This window comes from Talpa occidentalis, unplaced genomic scaffold, assembly GCF_014898055.3.
Source record: "Talpa occidentalis isolate TD23 unplaced genomic scaffold, MPIMG_talOcc4v2.1 talOcc4.5, whole genome shotgun sequence".
In the NCBI taxonomy this organism is placed as follows: Eukaryota; Metazoa; Chordata; class Mammalia; order Eulipotyphla; family Talpidae; genus Talpa; species Talpa occidentalis.
In genome coordinates this window covers 127,904,505-127,922,727 of record NW_023604861.1, presented here as the reverse complement: position 1 = coordinate 127,922,727, position 18,223 = coordinate 127,904,505, and the positions used below count along the sequence as shown (strand labels likewise).

General features: G+C 51.6%; 1 protein-coding gene and 1 long non-coding RNA gene across 2 annotated transcripts in view; one reads left to right on the top strand and one right to left on the bottom strand.

Moving 5' to 3' along the window:
* Positions 1–692: 692 nt before the first annotated feature.
* LOC129146853 (uncharacterized) lies at positions 693–7,887 on the bottom strand. Its single transcript, XR_008554135.1, has 4 exons — positions 7,805–7,887; positions 7,138–7,306; positions 4,992–6,257; positions 693–903 (listed from the first exon to the last, which is right to left on the bottom strand). It is a non-coding gene; the product is annotated as an uncharacterized LOC129146853 (long non-coding RNA).
* Positions 7,888–9,018: 1,131 nt separating this feature from the next.
* Positions 9,019–18,223, top strand: part of KLHL29 (kelch like family member 29) — a 255,870-nt gene continuing 246,665 nt past the window's right edge. The window contains exon 1 of the mRNA XM_054701329.1: positions 9,019–9,038. The gene's annotated coding sequence lies outside the window, so the exon portion shown is untranslated. The remainder of the gene's footprint in view (positions 9,039–18,223) is intronic.

Genomic DNA, 18,223 nt, shown 5'->3' with positions numbered 1-18,223 from the left:
GTCTCAAATCATGCCCCCCTAATTTCGGAGCACCTTCAGCAACCTGAATTCCTGAAATCCAGTAATACATTCTTCCATGCCTACTCTTCCCTCTGCGAGTCATGGAATCTGAGAGACCGTTATCGGGAGCCTCCGGGATGTCTTTCCGGGACCCCACCGCCTGTTGTCAACCCCAGGTGCCCTCTCCCATTAAACCTCTGTTGGTCTGTGCTGCTTGTCGGAGATGAAGTCATAAAGGGGCTTGCGGCTACAGCCTCGGTCTCTCTCTCTCCCCCTACCCTCTCTTTCAGCTCACTTCTCCCCAGGGAGAAATCAGTTGCCAAGTCTCGAGGCAGCTCTGTAAAGAGAGCCACATGGCAGGAGCTGCAGCCTGCAGCCAACAGCCATGCAAGTGAGCTTGGAAGCCAAGTCTCAGCCCCAGCGGAGCCTTGACATGACTGTAGCCCCGGGTTGATGTCTGACTGCAGCCTCGGGAGAAACCCTGTGCCAGAGCTGCCCGGCTCAGATGCTTCTGGAAACCTGACACTGAGTGAGGTCACAATAGTGTTCAAGTTGTTCCTTTGGGGGGAAATGTGTTACACAGCCACAGATAACCAATACAACTTGGGCTTCTTTCTCGCATTCTAACCTTACCTCCGGACTTCAAAGAACGAGAGACGCCACCATCCACCAGGGATGGCAGGGCTTACCTGTGGGAGGGATACGCGCAGGTATTGAAAAGGCAAGATACGACATTCGACCGCCATTCTGGTTTGGATGTGAGACTAGAACGAGGCCGCTGCCAATCGATGGGTCATCCAGGATTTCGTGGTGGTGACGGAGCAGCCACCCCTCCTCTGTGTGTCTGCATCCCAAGTTTACACTCAGGACTCATCATTTTCCATACTTTTTTTTGTAAGGACTCTAAGAAACAAAATTAAAAATTAATTTAAAACAATGTCTGCACACAGTAAGAGCTGAACTGATATCAGCTATTGTTGATATTTTCATCATCAGTATATCATGAATTTACTTACTGACAGCCCAAGTAACATTTCTGTTGCTATGAGCAATACAGACCTTTCTCCTGTCACAGGTTGATCTTGATTCCCAGTAAAACAGCCTTGATTATAATGATGAGGTCATATCTGCAGCCCAATTAAAACCTTCAGTTCAGTTTAATAGGATTTGTCTGCAGATTGGTTTATAAATATCTCAGATACCAAACACTGTTCTGACTCTTTTCAAGTCCTTCTAAGGTTTTCTGAACACACACACACACACAACACACACACACACACACCCATTAGTGCTTAAGTGCTGGTTGTTTCTAGTGAAATTTTACATTGGCCACAACTCTGGCTAATTTTGAAATTACCAAAGGTTTAGACTTTAGCTCGAAGATACCTGTTGCTTTCTAGGAAATTCACAGCTATCTAAAGGAAATGTGTCTGGTTTGCAAGGCTTTTCCTAAATCTCCAACAAGTAAACCTATAAAGAATTGGAATCTTTTTTTAATGAAATTGTCTGGTAAATATTTTTCAAAGGTTTAAAAGTTGTGAACAATGTGGACACAATGGGTTTGTCGTGTTATGCTTTTCTACATTTCACATTGGCTCCCAGAAGTCTAGAAAGAAAATTTCAGTCTCAACAGGACTATATCCTTCCATTTGTAACAGTCTTTAATTTTTCCAGCAGTTTCTATTCAAAACATCTTTTATTACCTGATACAAATGGACCTTCCTTTATGCAGTCCAGTACCCCTGCCCATTTGCCCTCTTTTCCCTTAGAGGGTCTAATTGGGGAACCCATGTACCCCTGTGCATGAGGCCCTACCCTTCCCTCCTCCCTTCGGGTGGTGTCTGTTCTATTTCATTCCTAAATATCTTCTTTTGCTCCATGTTTTGATGGGTGTGTTGCTCAAGACCTCTTGAAAATAAGTAGGTGACAGGTCTTTAAAATAAATTTGCGTTTCTAACCAGTTGCATATGAACGGAATTTCTAATAAATCGGCTACAGATTAAATATCACAAGGAAAACCTTCACTTAAAGGAAACCCCTGCATCCTTTTGTAATGCAAACTAGCAAATCCTTCTGTGTTATCATTTGAATTTCATGTATCATATTTTCTTACAGCTATGCGCACCTGGACCAGATGGTGACTTTTATCACAGACTTCAGGCTATTTTTAAGGCCCTTGGTAAATATTCAGAAGGTTCCCTGAGTTCAGACCCTATTGCTTTTCACTTTCTTGTCCCTCCAGTTCCCTGGGGACAGAGCCTCTGGGGCCAGTGTGTGACAACCACATGTACACCACACAGGACCACCCAAATTCTTCCTCCCAGACCCACCATGGGAAAGGTGTATGCAGCTTCCCAAAATCTGATTGGGATAAACCTGAAGATGAAGTGCAGGATCACATATTTTAAAGGACCCCAAATAGCTAACATCATTAGCTACCTCACACTGCAGACCAAGATTGAGCTCAGACTCCCAGAGTGGAGAGTGCAAAGCTTGATTCTCAATACTTCTGTCCACAGGGAGAATAAAGAAGTTGTTTCTCCAAGGAGGAAGGGCTGTCTTTGCTTGTGAACATGACAGGCAACCTTGCTTTGGAGTGAGGAGATCAGCAATAACTCCCGAGACAGCCCTGGACCTGGCGGTGTTCGTTACCTGCCTGACGAAAATGAGATTTGCTACCCCAGCTCCTGCATTCGGGTTCCCTCTGCCTCCTTCGAGGCTGTCCCCCAGTCCTGGTGGGGGGCAGACTGTGGATCCTCTCAGACAGAGGGCTCCGGAGTCTCTGCCTGGAGATAGTCAAGGCAGGACAGCCCCCTGTTCTGGGTGGATGATCGTTGTCCTGCCTCTGGCCTATTGAAGGCTTCAAAATGGCTATACTGATGGCATGGGCGTGGCCTAAGTGCTGCTAGAAACTCAGAGGGAGGTGAAAGGCACAGCATGGTGGACTCTGGTGTCCAACAGGACACAGCAGGCCCTTTCACGGCTGTAACGGCAGGAGGACACAGGGCAGGTTCTCTATGATTCGAGCAGACAGGATAAAGGAGAAGTCCTAGGGCCCTTGGTGGCTTTTCAGGCTGTTATTGGGATTTACCAGGTATGCTGCAGGCAGGGGTGCCAGAGGGCTGGGAGGCTGGTAGGCCTCCCAGTCCCTAGCAAGTCCTCACTCTTTCTGGGCTCTCTGGCCTTCTCTCTGCTTCCTCGTGGTTCTTGTTCTCTTGGCGTCCCCATGACACAGGCCTTATAAGCCCAGCCTTAGCCCAGGTGTACCTACTTGCGCATGCCCACACCATACTCCAGGTGTCCGCCATCAGGCCTGCATTCAGGACCACAAGGATCCATCATCAATCCTAATGGCGGGAGGGCAGAAAAGCCTGATACTTTACTTACCTTACAATGGCTTATTCTAAAAAACAGCTCAAGGGGCCTCCCTGGTGGCGCATGGGTTAAAGTCTCAGTGCTATCAAGCTATCACCAGCCACCGGGACAAGAGTTCAATCCCGGCCAGGGAGCTGACCCACATGGCACGGCAGACCTCTCCTGTCTCGCCTGCTGCTCCCCTCAGTCAGTCTGCCCGTTCTGCTCCCCACTCTGTCTCTGGTGAATCCTCTCACCACCCCCGCACCTCTGGCCTGTACCCCAGTTCTTGTATGCATAAGCAAATAAAAATAAATCTTAAAAATAAATAAATAAAAAACAACTGAAAAAACATACATAGTTCCATCTTCTCACACAAGTCTCCTGAATTTTCCCCTTCATGATTCTGCTTCCATGAATGCAGAAACAAAAACTCCCTGCAATCTCTGCCACCAATCATTTCGGTCTTCTCCTTGCAAACTCTCATAGAGAAACATTCGCCCCAACTTGAACATCAAAAAGGTAAAGTAAATCATTCAACACTCAATAAATGTGTAGTGAGCAACTATTCAATCCATTCCTTCCTCCGTGGATGGGGAATCACTTCATCAATGGGGGGAGAAGATGCTGCTCTCTTAAAACACCCAGCAGTGTTCCCTGTCAGCTGGGGAGTCAGAACCACCCAGGGAAATTGTTAGTGGCTCTGTCTAATTAGCGCTCCTGCCACCTGCAAACAAGTGGGACTGAAAAAAGGTGCTGAATTCCTGCCATTGAGCTTGCCAAAAAAAAAAAAAAAAAAAAGACACCACCAGTTTCATTCTGAATCTTAGATTCTAATAGTTCACTGATTTGGACAAAAAGAAATATGCAATTTCACTTCTGCCCAAAAGAAATGACTGTTAACAAGTCCCGTTGCAGAAACTACGGCACCGTGATGAACCAACCTCCTAATCCAGGGTCCTACCTCCTCTGCCCTCTGCCTTTCCGGATGGCTGATGGACCCCTGCCTCCCCTGGAAATCTGCTCATTCCTCAAGTTCATTCTGAATCCCGCCACCCCCAGGAAGTCCTCCTGACCAGCTCTAACCAATCTGGTTCCCCTAGGCCCCCACAACACTGAGGGTCTTCCCCCCACAACTGAGTTCTAAGTTGTACTTCTTAATAACAACTATTGTTACCCTACCCTCTGTCAGTAACAAGAACCAAGTATTTTATTTGGTTGCCCGGAGCCCTTACGGAGGAACAGAAAAGGCAAAAATGAGCAGAGTATAAACCACCTTACTCCTCTCCTGTATTCCTGATAGCACCCAGCATGGAGCTGAGCACGCAGGAGGGGCTCAGCAAACGGCTGATTGAATGACTAGCGTGTGCCTTTGTGACACATCACAAAGTGGCCACAGTGAAAATTCAGCTGCCGTGACTTCTCACCTCCTGTTTCAATCAACACCACGGGGGTGGAGACGCTGGACACACAGTAGGTGCTAAATGGATTTTACTATTTAAAAGTGGTTTAATATTTAAACCACTGGTGGGACAGTGTGACTTATGCAGTATTTATTCATGTTTGTAATGCCAAGTGGGAGTGTTTTGAGTGGGGCGTGAAATTTGAAAAACAAAACAGCAAATACAAACCCCTACCAGCAGAAAAGCTGGCTCCTGCTCACCCACTGCTCCCCTGAAAACAGATGTCCTCTCAGACCGGAGGGCTTCCGAGGCATCCACTCTTCCAAGTGAGCTTCATTCAGTGATCAAAGAGACGCTTGCCCCTCTTCTGCCTCATTCTGTGTATCTTAAACCTATTTCCAGTTCTGGGTCCAGGACTGGCTGCTGATAAAGGCAAAATCAGCATCCACTGTATCCCTTGAAGGGAAAACCACTGGGTTAATGACAAAAGAAATTGTTTCCATGTGTCGAGTGCCGTGAAAAGAACCAAGGCTTTGGAACCAGCCAACCAGGCTCAAACGCCAGCTTTGCCACTTAGGGCTGTGTGACGGCCAGGAATCACCTATCCTCTCTGCGACTTAGCTTTTGAGGCTGATAATATAATTCCCCAGGTTGCTGTGATGATGGACAGGATGTCACGGGAACAATGCCTGGTATACAGTAGCCATTTTCTACAATGTGTAGTAAATGATCATGTTGTTCTGGTTATTATTGTAAATACAAATAGAGAGTCCAGCTTATGTAGCACTGCCTCACACAGGCAGTCCTGAGGTGGCTTCCGCTGGTGCCTCTCTAGGTGACAATAGTAGTCATTCCAGCACAAAGTCCTTGTCTCGTTGACTGCACAAATAATGGGCTATCCTCTGAGCAGGAGTGAATGTTCCAGACCATTCCAGTCAGCTTCTCTGTGTATTGCAAGTCCACTTCTTCACAACCCACTTGCTTGAAGCGTGCACATCAGTTCAGACTCCAGAGCCCAGCTAGGGGCATTTCTGTCAAATAGGGAGGGCAGGCTTCTGAAGCATGGGATCTCCAAAAGCACACCCCACAGAGCTGACCGGTGTGTCATGCAGAAATCTTGAATGAGGGCTGAAGAGGTTCCCACATGCAACGCTCAGCCGTTCCACGTAACACACAGATGCAGGCTGACCATGGAGCGCATCCCATGAGGCACAGAGCAGGGCAGCACACAACCCAGCACAGTCCCACACACCGGCAAGGTCTATGCAGAGAGAGGTGATCCCTTGCAAAGCACACTGCAGACCCAGCCTATGTCGCCTCGGGGAAAGGAGCCGGTGACCCAGCCACAACATTCCACACGAAGCGGAGCTCATGTCGGGACCTGAGCAGACCCTTTCTAAGCGGCTGTGTCCAAACCCAACAGCTCCCAGCTGGGTGGAGCCCCACCGCAGTAGAAGAACTTGGCTCCAGACTCTGGAAATCCTTATTTGCATTCAGGCTCTGGGGATGAAAGAAGGGTGGGGTGAAGAAAGGGTAGACCAGCCCACTGCGATTCTAATTCACACAGCTTTTCTCCTTCTCCTGATAAGCTGGCACCCCTGGGGAGCAACTATCAAGCTCTAGCTCTGGAGATGAGGCAACACCCCAGAATCAGCACCCTGGGCATTATCAAGGCCAGAAAAGGCTCTGCTTCATTCAGCAAGGCCGCCCTTTTCTGATAATGCCAGCAGGGGACCAGGGAATCCTAATACCTTCACCAGGGATGGAGCTGAGGCAGGGTTCTTGGAGAGTATCTTCTCTTCTTCCTTCGGAGGATCCTTCAAATCTATCCGTGAGGCATATTATGGGTGCCTCAAACTGCCAGGTCTTGGTTTACCCCAGACCCTGCAGCCCCAGCCACATCTCCATGAGCCCACGCCATCCTCGAGGCCCACACTGTCCTCCAGGGAGCCCAGATCTCTGCGTGCTCACAGCTGCAGGATCCACGCAGACGGGTGCACAGGCGGGCTTCCTACCATGCGAAGGAACACCAACCCCACCCCCTTTTCTTCTCCTCCGTGGTGGGGTTGATTTAATCATGGATCCTTTTAAAATCCCAAATAACCCCTCTCTCCATCTTCCTGTGGACACATTACCCCTTCCTGACCACTTCGCACACCATGCTAAGAACTTAACCTTCAAAGCAGCACACCCTGGTTCTCCTTCAGGTGTTGCTGGAGAATCCTTAGGGGCGCCTTCTCCCCCACCCGCACCCCCACGCTGCTCCCCCTTCCAGGCACCTGCGGTCACACCACTTTTCCCGGCTGACCCCTCCTCAAAGGCAGGTTCCTCCCTGGGGTGCTCTGCTCTGCGCCCTCCCTGGCCCCCAGGCGCCACACACCCAGGCGCCCTCGGTCCTCCGACTGCTGCTTCTTGCAGGGAACACAGCTGCCCTCACTCCAGGGCCACTTCCCTGGCGTCCTCGCGCCCTGGCGCGGACGGTCCTCCCGCTGCCCTCGGTAGATTATTATTATTTATTATTTATCAGCCGCCACGCTGCACTCCGCGTCCTACAAGATATTAAAGAGACACAATCCCTGCAGCGAGTGTACAGCCAGGGAAGCAGAGGCCTGGCTGCCGGCGCGGCGGGGGCCGGGGCGGGCGGGGAGAAGGGAATTTGGGGGGAGTCCGGGCTGCCGGCCGTGGGGGCGGGGCCTGGCGCGGCCCGCCTCCGGCCGGCTCCTCCCACTTCGCGCGCTGCCCCCCCCAGCCCCCCATTTCTAACCAGGCCTCAGGCCTCGGCAGCATTGCCCAGGGAGGGTCGGGGTGGCGCGAGGGTGGAGGGGGACGCCCCCGGGGCCTCACTTTCTGTTGGGGGTGGGGGAGGGGAGTGGGGGGGCAGGTATTTCCTCTGAAATTCAAAGCCAGACGGGGCGGGGGTCGTGGGGAGCAGAGGTCGGGGGACGGAAGCCAGACCTGGGCGGCGGGGCGGGAACGCGGGGCCGGGGTGAAATCTTCTGGCATAATGGGAAAAGCCCGTTTGGGGGCCGCAAGGGCCCCCTGCAAACCTCTCCTGTTGGAGCTGAAGTTGGGGTGCACGTAGCCGGCGTGAGTCGACAGAGGGCTGACGGGGAGTCAGAGAGTGCGAGAGCCTGGGGGGCCGGTGGAGCCCGGACCGGCCGGGGTGTCCGCGAGGGGCCCGTCTCAGCGGCGCGCGCGGCGCCGGCTCCGGGGGGCGCAGACGGGGAAGTTGGCGCGCGGGGCCGCCCGCGGGGGGCGGGGGGGGCCGAGCTCGCCGGGCCCGCGGGCCCCGCGGCGGCGGCTGCTCGGGGGCCGGGGCGTCGCGTGGGGGGCGCCGGGCGACGCTGGACTTCGCTCCTCAAACTTTTCCGCCAGTTTCCTCAGGTGCGGCGAGCGGCCGGGGAGTCGGCGCCGCCCGGCCCCCACCGGCCGCCGGGACCCCGGGCCGGGCCGAGCCGCGCGGAGCCGCCGCCGGGCGCCGTGGCCGAGCCGGGCGCGCGGGCGCCCGGGGGCGGGGGCGGCGCCCGGACGGACGGACCCCGCTGCGCGCGCGGCGCCCCGGGCCGGGCGGCGGGGCCGGGGATCCCCGGGGCCCCGGGAGCCGCGCCGGGTGCCCGGCCGGGGCGCCCCGCCTCCCCGCCCGCCGCCCCCGCCCACCCGGGCGCCGGCGATTGGCTCCGCCCGCCCCTGGCTGCGCGCCGGGCCCGCCTCCCTCCAGCTAAAGCAGACGGGCCCGGCGCGCGCGAGCCAGAAGGGAGCATGGTCCCCGCGCCGCGGCCGCGCCAGCCCCCGCGCCAGCGCCGTCCCCGCCGCCGCGGACCCCGCCGCAGCCCCAGCCCCGGCCCCGGCCCCGGCCCCGCCGCGCCCGCCCGCGGCCGCCGCGCCTGAGCCGCCCGCGCCGCGCCCGCGCCCGCGCCCGAGCCCCGCGCCGGCCCCGGCCCCGCGGCCGCCGCGGCTGCGGGGAGAGGGCGGGGGCGATGCTGCCGGAGCCGCCGCCGCCTCGGGGAGAGCCGCGCCGCGCCGCGCGCCGCCGCACCGGCTGACGGAGGCGGCTCCCGGGCGTGCTCCCCGGGCTGCCGGGAGGCGGCGGCGGAGGACAGGAGCGCGGCGGAGACAGCGACGCGAGGAGCTGGACCTGGATCCGCGGCCCCCGGCCAGGACCCGCGCGGCCCCGCGACCGCCACCCGCCGGCGCCGGCCCCCGGGCATCGGCCCGCCCGCGCCCGCCCGCGACCCCCGGCTCTGCGCGCGGCGGGCCGGGGCCGGAGCGGCGCGGCCGGAGGTAAGAGCGGGGGGGCGCGGGGGCGCGGCGCGGAGACCGGGGTCCTGGCCGCCCGCGGGGCCGGGCCGGGCCGGGCGCGGGCCCGGGCGCCCGGAACGCCGGGCTCGGCTCCCCGGCGGTGGCGGCGCAGGAGCCTCCCGCGTCTGGACTCGCCAGGCTGCGGGAGCCCCTGCGCCTGCGCTGCTCCGGGGGGAAGGGGGGGAAAAAACTTCCTGCCCCGGGGGTCTGGGCGCGGGGCTGCCCGGGGCCGGGGGCGCGGGGGTCGCGCGCGTCGGGAGCCGGGGCGCCCTCGGCGGGGCAGCCCCGCCTGGGCCCGGCGCGCGTCCCTCCCAGGCCACCTCTCCGGAGCCGCCGGGGCCCGGCCGGGCTGGGGGCCAGGAGCAGGCACCGGAGGGCCGACCCCGGGCGGCCGCGCGCCCTGCCCTTTGGGAAGCGCGAGCCCCGGTGCAGCGGGAAGCCAGCCTGGAGGTTCCACCCTCCGCCCCAGACCTCGCATTTGGGGACCGGTCTCTCCACTCAATCCCAAGTAACTTTCAAGGTGGAAGAGCTTGAAAACCATCGGAGGGACCCCGCACAGACCTTGTTGTGCCCCCCCCCACCCGAGCCCCTGGTGGGTGCCCCGGTGTCGGGGCGCGGACGGGAGCGCCGCCGGGGATGGCGAGGGGCGCGGATGCGGAGCCGTGCGGGAGGTTGTTTATGTCGGAGAGTGTGGACAGGGAGGGGACGAGCGAGGCGGGAGAGTGGCCGCGCGCCCCGACAGCCGCGGGGGTGCGGGGGGCCGAGGGCCCGCGCGGGGCGCTCCGTGGCGTGGAGGGGCCGGAGCACCGGGGGCCTCTCCGGCCGCCGCGGTGTCCGCGCTGGCGGCGGCGGGCCGGGCAGGGCGCGCAGATCGCGGGCCGGGGCGGCGCGGCCGCGGCTCCCGGGCAGGTCGGCGCCGCGGTGGCCGGGGACGGCGGGGACGCGCTGCCTGCCCGTGGCCGACGGCCTCGAGGACGCGGGTGGGGGCGAGGCACGCCTCGGAGATGCCCGGTCCGCGCCCTGAGAAGCCGGTGCTGGTTCCGAGGCTCCCGAACCCTGAGCAGCAGCTGCGTCCACCGGCCGGTGCCCGCGGGTCCCCGGGGAGGCTGATGGGCCGGGAGCGCCGCGTCCTCTGCCTTCCCAGCCGCTCTGCAAACCTCCCCTCCCGCCCCACGGTGCTCGCGCCGCTGCGCGCCCGGGGCGAGCCGTGAACGCAGGTATTTATGTAGCATTAGGCGACACCTCGGCGCTGGAGGGACCAGACCGTGGAGGACGCCGAGCTGCTGCTGCCCACAAAACTTCTACTTCGGCAGCTCAGGGACAGGAGACTCCTCTGCTGCAGGCTACAGTCATTCCGAGCCCAGCTAAGCTGGGATGCGGACTCCTCTTGCAGTGACAGGTCTGTCCTGGTTACAGCTGTATTTACCCCATTTCAGTCTCTTTAAAGGCATCTTCTGTCTAGTCACTACAGAGTTCCTTCTCCCCTCGTGCTATCTTACCTCCAACTCAGCCCTGGGAGAGCAGATTTCAGGAATTATTTCAATTTGGCATGAATGACAGCAGGTTAAATGAGCCCTCTTCATTATTCCTGATGTTTTGTTGTTGTTTTTTAAATTATGTTGGGGGAGCATACAGCTAACTTTTCCTACTCTTTTGGGAAGTCGGGGGATTGTGTCATAGATTGTTCATCCTGACACTTGCAAGCCTTTGACCAGTGACACACAGGGGAATGCTGCACACAGGCTGGTTGGAATGTGTGTCTTCCAGTGGTCTCCTGTTCTAGGTATTAATGCATCTGCAGAACTACGGGCCACTGCAAATACAGTCTCTGCCCCCCATACATTGTTCTGGGTGCTCTTGATTTATCATCCTGCTATAAATCAGGCAATTACTAACATATGCGCCCTCAAACTCTATATGAATTTAATGGCATTTAAATTGGTTTATGGGCAGATGCATTTAGCCTATTTTAATAAGTTTTCTGCACAAGCATCTTATAAACTATATTTGTCCATGATTAGGAAGAACATTTTCTCCTGCATAGTTTCTACGTTTCTAGCAGAGTTAATGGAAATTTATAGGTCTCCAACTTTCAATTGCAAGCAACAATCCAAAGGAAATACCTAGAGTTGTACTGAAATAAAATATCCTATGGTAGCCATGGTAACAAATAGATTAAGGGTTATTGGTTTTCATCTGTATGTGATGGGGGGTGGAATCTAGTGTTGTGTCTTTTTAATTATGTTTCTAATGAGTGGTGGTCATACCTCAAGTACTCGGTGCGGGAGATAAGCAGGACAGAGAATTCAGTTTTGTGAGAGGTTTATTGGAACAAAGACGAGTAGAGCCCAAGAGAATGACTTCTGCAACTGCAGTCCTCATATCCAGAAAGCAAGTGGATAAAGCCTTATTTTGTTTTTTAAGTAGATGAGAATTGAGTCAGTGCCTTTACGATTAGAAAATGTATTTTGCTTATAAGCTATTACCAAAGGACCCTTTAAATCCAGCCTGTTTTCTAGGAATAAACATGTTAGAAGTGTGGATGTTGGTGTGGATTGAGTGTCACAGTTGTTATCAACACCTGTCAGTCTAAGCGAGGCATATCATTAGTCTATTCAAATCCTGCCTATTTCAATATTCATGCATTTCCATGGTGATCCATTCCATTTTTGTTTACTTAGTCAACCTTATAAATCTTTGGCATCAATTTCAATTATGCCATATTTTTCCCTTTCATTTATCAATTGATGTGACCACAGATCATTCCCAATTTAAAGCATTTCCCTTTTTTGTCCCTGCTAGTTCCCAGAAGTTTACACGATGGCTGGTTCCACGCAGATAGAAAGGGGTTAAATTTTTTTTAATAGACTCAAATAACACCACTGATGCTAATGTAGTTTTTTTAGCATCTCATTTGATATGTGTGTGCATGGGTATTTTTTTTTCTTCCAGCGGGCTTACCGTAAAGCTGTCTTGCTTTATGGCCCGGAAACATCAATCCAATCCAGCAGAATTGACTAGAGTTCTTCCTTCCTTCCTTTCTTCCTTCCTTCCTTTCTCCCTTCTTTTCCTGCTTTCTTCCTTCCCACCCAGTTGTCATTCAAGGATTCTTTATGTCTTCAGCTATATCTGGCTCAAAAATACTTAGAGACTTTGTTATATCGGAAGGGGCCTGTCTTCTAAGATCTTTTCTCTTCTGGTACTGGCCGAAGATGTTCTGAATACAATATACATTTAGTCAGAGCATCCCTTAAATTCACTAAACAGGCAGTTTTGCTTAAATGCAAGTGATGATTTTGTTCACTCGATTTCCAACTTTGCTTTCTAATGATGCAGTCCCATGCTAATCACACCCTGTGTATTTCAGAAATATCAAGGCAAGCATTAGCACGCTACTGACTTATTAGAATCAGGCAAAGTAATTGAAGCACTTCAATTCAAAGTCAGAGGGAGAAATGGAATTATAACCACCCTTGTGATTCTGTAATTGGTCAAGTGCCTACTTGGGGTTAGGAAGAGGAAAAAGCTCCATAAATAAGAAATCCGGCCATTGGTTGTGGTGGTCGAGGATAAACCAAAGCAGTAACCATGCAGGATGGCTGGAGAACAAGAATCTCTTTGCCTACAGAAAAGTCACACGGAGACCCAAATGCTTAGAACGAAGCTGGAAGAATATTTAAAAATTGTGCAGAAGACAGTCATTTGTTATAACTCAGGAAATCTGGGGGAGGGGTTGTGGATCACCTCTTAATATGCTAAAATAATTGGGTAATATAATCCCTGGAAAATACTTTCATTTAAAATAAATTTTATCATAAAATGGTTTTAATGATCTTGGTTAAGAAGGAAAAGTCAGATTTCTTTGCCTGCCCTTGGGATCAAAGATGCCGACACCAGAATCAGTCTGCAAGCAAACTGTGGTGCTTCGTACAGCAACTACATCCTTCTTCCCAAAGTCCTAGGTCAGAAGGGTAGTCTGTACTTTCTTCAAGGAAATCACTTGAAAACAGGGAAATTGAAGCTGCAAATTAAGATGAGGCAGGTTGATCATTGGAAGTAGCAACACAGTTATTCGTGAAATGAACTCTGTGTCTTGGACATTTCCACCTTATGGGGGAAGAGGCAAGGCATTCTCATTCCCTATGAGAGGATATCTGCATGAAATTCACATGGTTCCTGGATGCCACCGCAGCCGCATATTATTCCCGAAGCTGCAAAAGGAATAGTTGAGTATTATTATGTAAGAGGACTGGGTTTGGACCAAGAGGACAGCTCAAGTATTTCAAGGCTGCCCTTCGCCCCATGGGTGTCAATTTTTATATTTAACCTTTAGAGTTTTGAAATTTTAAAATCATTGACTTCTTTTAAGGGTATATGTAAAGATATATGGATATGCATACACAGATACACAAATAAACACGCATACGACAACATAATATATAAACAGATGTGTATAAGCAAATATATGCCCTGCCACTTTTCCTTCTTTTTTTTTATTATTATGGCTTTAAAAAACCATAGCCTAAAGTTTACCATTTTAAAGTGTAGAGTTCACAAGTGTTAATATTCACTTTGTTATGCAATGAATATTCAGAACTTGTTAACCATGCAAAATGAAAACTATAGCCATCAAACATCAACTGCTCATGTTCCCCCCTAGCCCTGGCAGCTACCATTCTACTTTATATTTTTATGAATTTGACTATTTTAGATACATCATGTGAGTGGAAACCTATCATGCATGTCTATGAACATGAATGTGCAAATGTCTCTTGAAGGCACTGTTTTCACTGCTTTTGAATATATGCCTAGAAGAGGGATTGCTGTATTCTGCCACTTTTTACACTAATATATTACATTGCTCTTCTGTTTAAGGGACATGGTGAAAACACTGTCAACAGCGTACACTCAGATGAAGAATGCAATAGATGTGACTGACATGCAGTCTTCCCTTGCTGTGTGTACACAACCTCACAATCTCTCCAGTTTCTTATATTTGGCTTTCAAGGCTCACCTGCGTTGCCGCATTTTTGCAAAGTGGATTAAAAAGTGTGGTTTAGTGTCAGAGTTGAACTTCAGTCTCTGGTACCCGCTAGCTTTGTGACCTTGGGAAGGGACTTAATTTAAGGAAACATGTTTTCTTTTATGAAAATAGAATCAGCATGGCAGAATAACCCTGGTAAAGCCTGCATCACAGTGCCTGGTGTAGAGAATACTCTAGAAAGGAGAGCTTAAGGGAGGCAGTAATGATAGAAGACATAGCCGCAGCCCTGGAGAGCTCAGAAACTGTAGACACGCCATCCTGTTAAATTGAATCATAAGTGTTTTCATGGTACTCCAGGGTGTGTGTATTATGTGTGTGTGTGTGTGTGTGTGTATTATCTTTGGTGAGTCGCATTATCAGTACTTATTCTGAAAAGCATAAGAGATTTGCATCACAATTACAATAGTTAAAAATATCCTTGAGTGGATTTGATATATGAACTTTTAATTCATTTTTAGTATCATAATTTTAGAATTGATGTGGATTTTAAAGGTCAGCTAATCTACCTATTATTCAATCACCAAACCTGTATCAAGCCCCAATAATATAATAATACCTTCCAGTTATGGTTGCCCACTATATTTTAGTACTTTACATACATTATCTCTAATCCTCATATCAATGCTGTGAGGTACGGATAATCCTCATTTTACGAATGAAGATGAGACTCAGAAAGGCAATCAACTGGCCCAAGGCCACACATCTAGCCACATCGTGGGTTTGAACCCAGATCTGTCAGCGCTTAGTCTGTCTGTCTTATCTTTTCTGCATGTGTGCATGCATATGCGTATGTCTTTGTTTTTCTGATACTCCAGACTATGTCTCAATGCATTTGCACCACTTACTTCACGCTATTATGTGCCAGGTACTGTGCTGCCTGTGCTAATTAACATTTTAATAAAATTATTAAAATGAACTTGAACTTAAATAAGAACATTAATCAGGTTTGACCAACATTCATCCATCGTACTTTTAGATTGGCCCCCCACTTCTATTCGCTCTCGTTCCTGGAAGGCTAGTAAGAAAACCGTTTAGATGCTTGAATGGTATCTGTTTCCAAATTTAGCCAATAAAATTAATGAATAGCAAATCGAAGAGCAGAATCAATGACCACTTGATTAAGGGAATATCCAGAACCACATAAGATCTGACTTGTTCAATTTTGAATGCCCAGTGCCCAGTACAGTGCCTGGCACTGAAAATATTTACCTGGATAAATTTCTGTCCAGAGGTAAGAGACATCAAAGCCCACACTTTGGATTTTTTGTCTCATCAGTGACTATGTAGTTGTCTGTTGATGGTTTTTCATTATGTAGCATTTTAGATGCTATATTTGGGCATATATCTATTACGTATGCTTGCTGATGAATTCTAACTAATCTAAACGGAATCTTCTAGGATCGATGACTTGAGACTTTGAAGACTAATTTTCATGAAGCGTTCGTCCCAGGGATAACTTTGTCTGGCACTTTTGAGAGTTGACACCAAGTGTGTCCCCCACCTCACGCTCACCTGTGAGGTGCTACAGCACCGTCCAGATTTTCTCATTCACACTGTTTCATAAAAGCATCGTTTTAAAGAAATGGTAGAGAGCACCATGAAAGGGCTGTAGCACTGTGTGTCCCCCTTCTTCCATTCTATTTTTATTCTTCAGGTTAGTTCTTTCTTTGGGGGGGTTGGGGGAGGAACAGAATGTGGGTATCAGGCATGAATAGAGCCTGGCACAGACATCACAAAGATGTGTTTGCTCTCTTTAACTCTTCCAACCTCATTCAGTCAAGCAGTGACTTCCTCAGTATAAAATTCCCCAGGAGAAAGCCACAGTTTGGTGCCTGCCATCAAGCCCGTGACTAAGTGACCTCCCAGGACAAGCTTGGTGAGCGTTGGGCTGCAGAGGGGTGGGGGCTCCTGTTTAGGCACGGCCTCCCTCTCCTAGACTCCCTGACTTGTTTCACCCTAAAGGTAAAATCAGGCATGAGGTTGCTTGTTCTAAGGGCCACCTCACAAAGCTCTTGGAAACAGGGTGTGGGTTAGGGAGGGGCTTGTTGGTGAGGGAAGAGCAGACAGGAGGCCTCCAGCCTGTCTTGTGAAAAGCATGAGCAGCCAAGGCTTGGGCCAAATTAGAGCAGAATATCCTGATTTCCTTTTGAACTTCGAGCAACATCGAGAGGTGGTGGGAAATGGTAAACGTGAATTAAAAGAAAAATTTCCCCTTGCTTTTTCACTTTCTCATTTGAAATTTCCAGTGTTAAGTATTTGCTTCCAGCCCCAACTGCAGCTGACCCTTGCATGCCAGGGAATGTCAATGATACATTTTCAGCTCCTGGAGCTTCTAGTGAGTGTGGACTCAGGAACTATTGACCAAGCAGGCACCATGAAGACAGCAGTTCCTCTCCCATGGCACCTCTTATGTGGCTCACTCCACCACAGGGTGACATTCCCGTTTTGCAAATGAATTCTAAAGAAAGCCATTTGCCCAAGGTCAGGGAGATAAACTTGGGCGCTGGCAGGCTCGAAGGGTGAACAAGCTGATCCTCCAGACCACTACTCGGGAAAGGCGAGAGCCAGTGTTCCTGTCATATAAAACATAAATCACTTCCTAAATTAACAAAATTATCACGCAGTTAGCCACATTGCTCACAGTTGACATAATAAGTTGAGGTCCAGCGAATTTTATTTAACGGTGTAAAATAAATGCAAAGAAGCAGAGGCCCAGTGCTGTGGTTTCAAGTATCTTCACGTTTAGACTCATGCCATTGTCATCTGCAAGCTGAACAGAAGTCAGCTCTGCATTTGTCTCAAAGGCTGAGGCCTAGTTGACTGCTTTTCTTTGTGATCAGGACGTTTCCTGGTACCCTGACTTAGTGTGTGAGAAGTGAGTATTTGACTAAATGGATTCCTATTTACAAAGTGATTAGAACAGTGCCAGGCTCGTCCTAAGTGCCCTAGCTGTGTGTATGGATGGGCTGGTTCTGCTCCAAGTCACGTGAACAAGTGATTACTTCTGGATTCATCTTGGGAAGCAAAGTCTCCTTGAGGGCCACGTCTACCATTGTCTTTTAGCCTTGAACCTGCCACACATGAGAAACTCAACTATTTTGAGTTCTCTGACACAAGGGCCTGGCCAGAAGAGTTCCCCATCTAACCAGGAAGCCCGTGACTCCTCATGACACATGTGGGCAGCACATGGGGTAAGATCACCAAGTGGTCCAGTCCAGGAATTTCCTGAGAAATTCTGAGAGACAGACCAGGGACACAGAACCTGATTCTGAATGCTGCTGTGGCCATCGACCACTCTGTCCAGGCCAGTAGAGAGAAGTAGAAAATGGTGTCCAGTCCTCAGGCTGATGCCAGGCCAGGGAGCGTTACCCCTTTGTGACAATGTAAGTTGGGAGGAAGAGCATTTAGAAACTTCTGTTGCCTTTGACTCTACCTATAGTTGAGGGTATGACCCAAGGGTCAGCTCTGCCACCTTGGGGAGACAAGAGCACTGAATCCGTCCCACACTCAGCAGAGCTCATTTTATAGCAGGCAGCTGCCTGGTTGCAATGTGAATGCCAAGGGGGGCTGCCCTGTGCCCATGTGCACCCCTAGCCGGTCCCCTGGCTGGCACTGACAGAGGGTCTTAGCTCAGGACCCTCCTGCTCCGAGAGCTTCCAAACCCTACTCCCACCTCCGGAGGCGAGGGACCAGTCGTTTGCCACTGAATCAGCCTGTGTGTTTGCGGTGGGTTATTTTGCCCTTGAACTGGTTGTGTGGTTGATGTGGTGAAATGTCAAATGTCCACGCTCAGGTCCTGACTGCCCAAAGCCGGGGCCCCCCAATTCCAAGGTGCAGGCGCCCATGTGGAAGCCGGGGGGGCGGGTGGCCCCGAGCCGCAGCCGTCTGGCTGGTCTCGCCAGTGCAGCGCCTGCTGTCAGTGGAGTGCTCTAATCTATGTGGTTCATGCTGCTCCAACCGGCTTTAATCATCAAAACTTGAATAATACTCAAACTGCGAAAGGAGCGCCGCAGCCGAGGTGTGCCAAGCGGGCGCCGCTTCCCCCTGCTCTGCTGCAAACAGGAAGCAAGGGGCGTCTGTCCGGGTGGCTGCCTGGGCGTGGAGAGCACCTTTCCCCACGTTT